Consider the following 6,920-nt stretch of genomic DNA (forward strand, 5'->3'; position numbering starts at 1 on the left):
TTTTGGGAAATCATGCAAGGGACGAGGTAAAAGTCAGGCCATCTTCCTTTCCAATCAAAACATTTCATCCCTAGTTATCCCCTTTGAGCCATCAGAACAGTAATTTTCGTTTGGCAGCCCCTGAGAGTTGCAAACCCCACACTGGGGCCAAGTTATTTTGGAAAAGAGATGATCAAAAGAAAAGAAAACCCTACACTGGGGCAAATTTATTTTGAAAGAGAAAGAAAAAGCAGAAAACCCTACACTGGGGCAAATTTCCCTCAATTTCGTTCGAAATTGAAGATGCTTTCAAATGATGCAATCTCAGGTTATTTCACACCTTTCATCAAACCTGCTTTCAAGCCTCAACTTTTCTTGAAACACCCCACCTGACCTCATTACAAAAGCCCAAAAGTCCTGGCTTTCGTTCTTTGCTGTATCTCTATCAAGAAAATTTGCTAATCAACAGGCAGGTGATGTCCGTAATGTTTTCGCCTAATCTCATAAGGGAAGTACATTCTACTGATGCCAGAAATCTTCAAATCATGTTTTTAAGTCGATCATGGTCGAGATATTTCTTTGTTCTTTAGGGAAAAAAAAAAAAAAAGGGTGAGGGCAACCTTGGTGAAAACCCGAAAGGGCGCCAAGGCAGGTTTTTGGCAGCAAGCAAGCATGAAAAGGAACAGCTGAAGACTTGGTTCATTTGGATTTTCTCCTTATTTTTGTCATACCTCAGCCAACATTGAATTCCAGAACAAAGATATCCAGAGAATTGAATATGACATTTGTTGGCCAAAACGGTGTCATTTTGTAAAACATTCTTTTGCAAATACATTCTTAGGAAGCTCATTTTTCCAAATTACTTGCATTCATGGCATTGTTGTAGAATTTAAGCACAAACGGTTATGTGTGCATTCTTGTGCATATTCTTTCTTACATGACATGTGAATTTTCTTGCATACCTCATTCTTTATCTTTGAATTTTGGTGAATAACAATCCCCGTGGTTTATTCAAAGCACACTTGGGTTCAGTCATCTCTTGAAAAGGGTTAAGGTTCAACAAAGTCAGTTACGCAGACTTCGCAATATGGCAAAGCACATACCTGATCAGTTTGTAAATCGGAAAAGCCTTAGGGTGAAAAATCCAACTCAATCGACTGCCGCAGCAAAAGTTGATAAAGGCCTTGAAAGACTCATGTTTACACGATTCTCAAAGGAAAACGGATCAAATGATGGTGGCAATTTCTTTCTTTTTTCTCTCTTTTGCAGAAAATTGCATACACAGATGAAAGTAAGCACACCTCGCACTGGAATCGGTGTCGGAAAGAGTCCTCCGGTGAACAAAGGCAGATTGAAAATGTCGCAAGCAAATTTCATCAAAAAATGCAACAGCATGGCGATACAGAATCAACTCTGGACTCACATTGCAAAAATTCATCATACTGGGGCAAATTAATTTTTTGGAAAGATTTTCAAAAGTCAAAAAGAAGAGCAAAGGGAAAAAATCATCAATCAAAAATCAACACAAATTTTATCACGGCAGGCTCGGGTTTAATCCCACTGACCGAATGTCAAAGCATTTTCGGGTCAGTCCCATGATCAAAAGCTTATTCGGGTCAGTCCCACGATCAAAAGCATTTTCGGGTCAGTCCCACGATCAAAAGCATTTTCGGGTCAGTCCCATGATCAAAAGCTTATTCGGGTCAGTCCCACGATCAAGAGCATTTTCGGGTCAGTCCCATGATCAAAAGCATTTTCGGGTCAGTCCCACGATCAAGAGCTTATTCGGGTCAGTCCCATGATCAAAAGCATTTTCGGGTCAGTCCCACGATCAACATTTTCGGGTCAGTCCCACGATTCAAAGTTTATTCGGGTCAGTCCCGCGATTCAAAGCCTGTTCGGGTCAGTCCCGCGATTAAAATCTTATTCGGGTCAGTCCCAGCATTTTCGGGTCAGTCCCACGATTCAAAGCTTATTCGGGTCAGTCCCACGATTCAAAACTTATGCGGGTCAGTCCCACAATTCAAAGCCTGTTCGGGTCAGTCCCGCGATTAAAATCTTATTCGGGTCAGTCCCCACGATCAAAAGCATTTTCAGGTCAGTCCCGCGATTCAAAGCTTATTCGGGTCAGTCCCGCGATTAAAGCTTGTTCGGGCCAGTCCCATGATTTGAATTTCCCTCTCTAGTCAGTCCCAATTTTAATTTTTCTGCTCGGATCAGTCCCGTTTTAAATTTCTGTCTGGGTCTGTCCCATTTAAATTTCTGTCTGGGTCTATCCCATTTAAATTTCTATCCCATTTAAATTTCTGTTCAGGTCTATTCCGTGGGTCTATCCCATTTACATTCCTGTCCGGGTCAGTCCCGTTTTCAATCCATGTTCGGGTCAGTCCCGTTTTAAATTCCTGCTCGGGTCAGTCCCGCTTTAAGTTCCTGTTTGGGCCAATCCCGTCTTTAAACTTCCAGTTCGGGTCTATCCTGTTTTAAATTTCTCGTCCGAGTCAATCTCATTAAAATGAGTCAGTCCTCATGTCAATAACAGCAGTCGTTCAAGTAGCTGAAGCCGAATGACCCAGGTAAGTATTTGGTGTCTATTTCTTTGTCTCAAGTTTTTTCAAAACTCAGACAAAGAGGGGCAAACTGTAGACACCAAAATTTTGGTGTAATTTCATTTACTGTTTATTTTTATTTTTTTATTTGTCGTGTTAGTTTTATTCGATTTTTAGTTTTTAGTTTATAGTTTTATTTTTATTTTTTTTAAGTTTTTAGCATAGAATTTCTTGAAAAAAAAAAAGAGAGAAAGGAAAAATCGTGAAAAAATGAAAAAATGAAAAATCATAAAAAGGGAAAAAAGGAAAAGGAAAAGGAAAACATTCAAAAAAAAATATGTTTTAGTCATTTTGTTTTATTCATTGCTTTCTTGGAAAAAATGAAAAATGATAAAAATGGAAAATGAAAAAGAATTGGATTTTATACTTTGTTGTTTCTAGTTTATTTGTTTTATCCAAGGTTAATTAAATTATTTTGTTATTTTTATTATTATCAATATTGTTTAAAAAAAAAAAACAGAAAACAGAAACGCGGCATGAAGCTGCGTATTGCCGCAGCTTGCAAACAGAGGACTAGGCGGCTCCTTGGCTGCAAATTGCAGAAGAAGGATTGAAGGTTTTAGGGTGAGGGGGGTTCCTAGTATAAAAAAAAAAGAAGGGGCAGCCGCAAGGGAGGAGGACTACGAAAGGGAGACGGGAGAGAAAGAGGGAGATACGGCAAAAGCAAAGAGAAGGAACCAGAAAAAAGAGAGGCGGCTGTTCTGGGACGAAAAAAAGAAAAACAGAAAGGGAAACGGGGAGAGTTCGGTGGCTAGGGAAGAGAGAATTTCAGAAGGAGAGAAAGGGGAGATTTTTTTTACGAGGAGAGAGTGACGGATAGCAAGCAAAAGCAACGGCAAAGGAAAAACCAGAAAAATCAAAGGAGGGCAACAAGAAAACAGGAGGGCGGCGGCTAGAAGAGCTCTTGGACAATCTTCACCAGAAAATCCACCACTCTGAAATCTGCATCCAGGCGTAATCTTGTTAACCGATTCTCTGTCCATCTGACCCTGCAAGGCGTCAAGAGGTAATCTCTTTTTGCTCTCTACTTCTCATACAAGTTTAGGTTGAGCTCTAAATATGCCAAAGATCTGGTTATGTTTGGTTATGAACATGTTTTGCTATTTTGTTTCTTATGGCAGCCGAAGGGTTTGAGTTTTGTTGCAAATCTGTTTGTTTAATCTTGCTTTGAGGAAATAAATCTGATGGTTAAGGTTTTTTAGTGAAAATTGTTGCTCCAAGTTGTCGGTTGGGTCTGATATGCCACAAATTTGGAGGTCAGAAATTTGTAAAGGTGGCATGAACAAATCTGTTTTTGTTGCTAGCTTTTCTTCCCATTTAGATTTGCCTTTTGTTTGCATACTTAGTGTTGAATCCTGATAAGGTGGTAGGGAGTCTTTCTATAGTTTTTCTTGACAAACCCATGAGGTTTATTTGAGCCAGGTTTTGGTTATATTTGTGTTTGAATATCTGCAGCAACAGTTTTTTCCGAAATTCTGTTTTAGTTATAGAAATTTCTGGGAAAAATCAATCTTTTGGTTTGAGTAAAAGATTTCCAGAATGGCTTAAACTATCTCCTGGGCTCTTGTTGTTTGCTTCACGGTATCTCATGTGTATGTTCGTCGCCGTATGTGTTTGATATGATGATCAAATGGTGAATCTTGGTTAAATTCCAAGCTGCATAATTTGTTTCCATTTGATTAGAATTGTGAGTGCTTGTCAGTTGTATCTTTGTTGATGAAAACCCAGTAACTTGAAGCTAATGAACGAATATGGGGTCTGGCCAACTTCTCCTCTGCTAGATTTTTCTCTCTTCAGAGATTAGTATTATATCTTGGTGATAGGTTTGGGAAGTTGGATCATTCGGTGCTCATTTGTTTGTTTGTTATGGTTGGGTCTGATGTCTTGAAAAGCTGGATTTTGAAATTGCAGCAAGCATTCATGGTGTTTCGTTGTGTTGTTTCGTTACATGTTGCGGTAATGTCTAAGCTAAACATATCTAGACCTGTGTTATTTTGCATGAATTTTTCTGAACAAGGTTAAGAAAGAAATGAAACTGCTTGTTGCAGTAGTTTTGCCTAGAGCCATGGCTGGAAAATTGACGCAAGTTGCTTTCTATCTTTGCTGCATTTTATGGCTAAGTGCTGTGATGAGTTCCTTTAGGGATCGATAATTGTTTTTGATGATGAAGTTCCCTTTAAGAAATTTAGAAAGCTGGTTTTTTGCCGCATCTGTTGTCTTTCTGTTTCCTCACTGGATCTTTAATGCTTTGATGTTCACGATTGGATTGTGCTAATCAAAGTGTTTAGTTGTTAAATGGTGATTGAGTGATGATTTTTGCTGGTTTTTGTTTGAAATCTTCTATGAAACATGCATTTGAAAGCTTAAAGTTGGAAAAATTCTGGATGAATGTTGCAGCAGAAAATTTCCTTCGTTGTTTAGCAGGCTCCTTTGGCTTGATTGTTTCTTTTGTTGCATTGTAAAGTGAGTAGATCAGGTAGTGGTTTGTTGTTGGGTGCGAACTGCATTTGATTTGGTCCTAAAGCTTGAGGAAGTCCACAAATATAAAATGGAAAAGGGATAGTCGGGTAGTTCATGTTGCAGAAATTAGAACAAAGTCTTTTCATACGTAGATGCATGCAAATGGCTTTTAAGATTTGCACTTTGGCCCCCCAAGTCTCCCCCTTGTTCCACCATGACCCAACCAATTGAATGTTTTCTCAATTTGGTCCTTGGTAGTTTTTAATTTTACAACTTCATTGCTTGTTTGCTTCAATTAACTACTATGCTTTGTTTAAATTGCACCTCATGCATGAATTTAAGAGCTTTATGACCATGTGAGCCCGTGTTTGCATGTTTTCTTTAATTTTCCCAAATAAATTGGTATCTTGACCATTTCTTTTATTTTGGAGGATAAATAAGTGATTTCACTCCATTTAGGGCATCAATTCAAAGGGGACGGTATAATTTCTTTTATCCCTTTTTGTGTCTCTCCTATGTGGCTCAACGTGCTAAGTGAATTGCATGTCCACTTTGCTTTCCTAGCTTTTCTTTAATTCCTTTTACTTGTGTCATTTACTTTTTGTTTTCATTAAGTTATTCTTTTAATGGGGTAATGTGTACACCTCTTGGCTTGTAATAGATAGGGCTGTGGCGAGCAATTTGGTCCTTTTTCCCTTTCCCCTTTTGTTTTAGTTAGTGAATGTAATAGGTTCATTAGCTTGGTTGCATGCCTACGTGTTAAGTGTTAATTTGCTTTGTTAGGGCCTTGCATCTAGTCGAGCATGCTAAATGTTATGTGCTATGTGTTTATGAGTATTTGGCATGTCTACTCGCTTTCCTTAGCCATGAATGAATGTGATGGATGAATGGACGTTTCCACTAGTCCAACGCTAGTCGGAATGCATAGAATGGGCTAGTCCAACGCTAGACCCTTAGGGATTTCCCCCCGTTAGTACATGTTTGCATGTTCATTACATGTCATGCATTCTTTTTAGTTTTATCATTTTGCATGCCCCTCGAACCCCTTTTCCCTCCATGTTAGGATTTTTGCATTTCATGCTAGTTATAGGGTTCATTTGCTTGAGAGGCCCCTTAAATATGGAATATAGACGAGTATGGCTTTTTCTAAGCCTTAGCACGCTTGTATTCCCTCTACAAAAGGGTAAATTGAGTCACGATTTAGGTCTCCCCGTACCCAATATGCATGCATTCCCTAGGTTCATGCATCCACCCTATCATTACACTTTCATTTTTTCCTCCCATTTGCACACGTACACCTTTTATCCCTTCACTTGCACACTAACACTTTTGTCCCATTTTGCACACGTACACATTTTATCCCTTCACTTACACACGAACACCTTTATCATCACTTGCACACATGCACTTCATATTACCATTGCACATACCATACCTTGCCCACTCACGTGCACATTTTCACTTATGCATCTTTGTTTTTTATTACTTTTTCAAATTTATGCCTTCACATTGCATACATGCATTCCCTTCATTTGCATCCCACTTGCATTATTCGTGATTTCTTCAAAGGATCGTTATTGGGCTTCACAATTAATGTGATTGGCACCACTTAACCTTTGAAGGGAAATTTCCCCCAATACCCCTAGGTCTAGGGTTTGCATTCACGTAGTGCATCCAAATGTAATAAATTCTTTGGTTAAAACAAGAAAATCTTTGATTAAATCATGCAACTAGCCTTGGCTAGGTCGAAGGGGTGCCTTGGATTTTTATCCTTGCCTTCCCCTTCGTCAAATGTGACTCCCGAACCTTTTTCATTGGTTTACGTGGACTAGGAGTCGTTTAAAAGGGGTTTCTTATAATTTTTTTTTTTCTAAA

The sequence above is a fragment of the Coffea arabica genome, chromosome 6c, assembly GCF_036785885.1.
Source record: "Coffea arabica cultivar ET-39 chromosome 6c, Coffea Arabica ET-39 HiFi, whole genome shotgun sequence".
In the NCBI taxonomy this organism is placed as follows: Eukaryota; Viridiplantae; Streptophyta; class Magnoliopsida; order Gentianales; family Rubiaceae; genus Coffea; species Coffea arabica.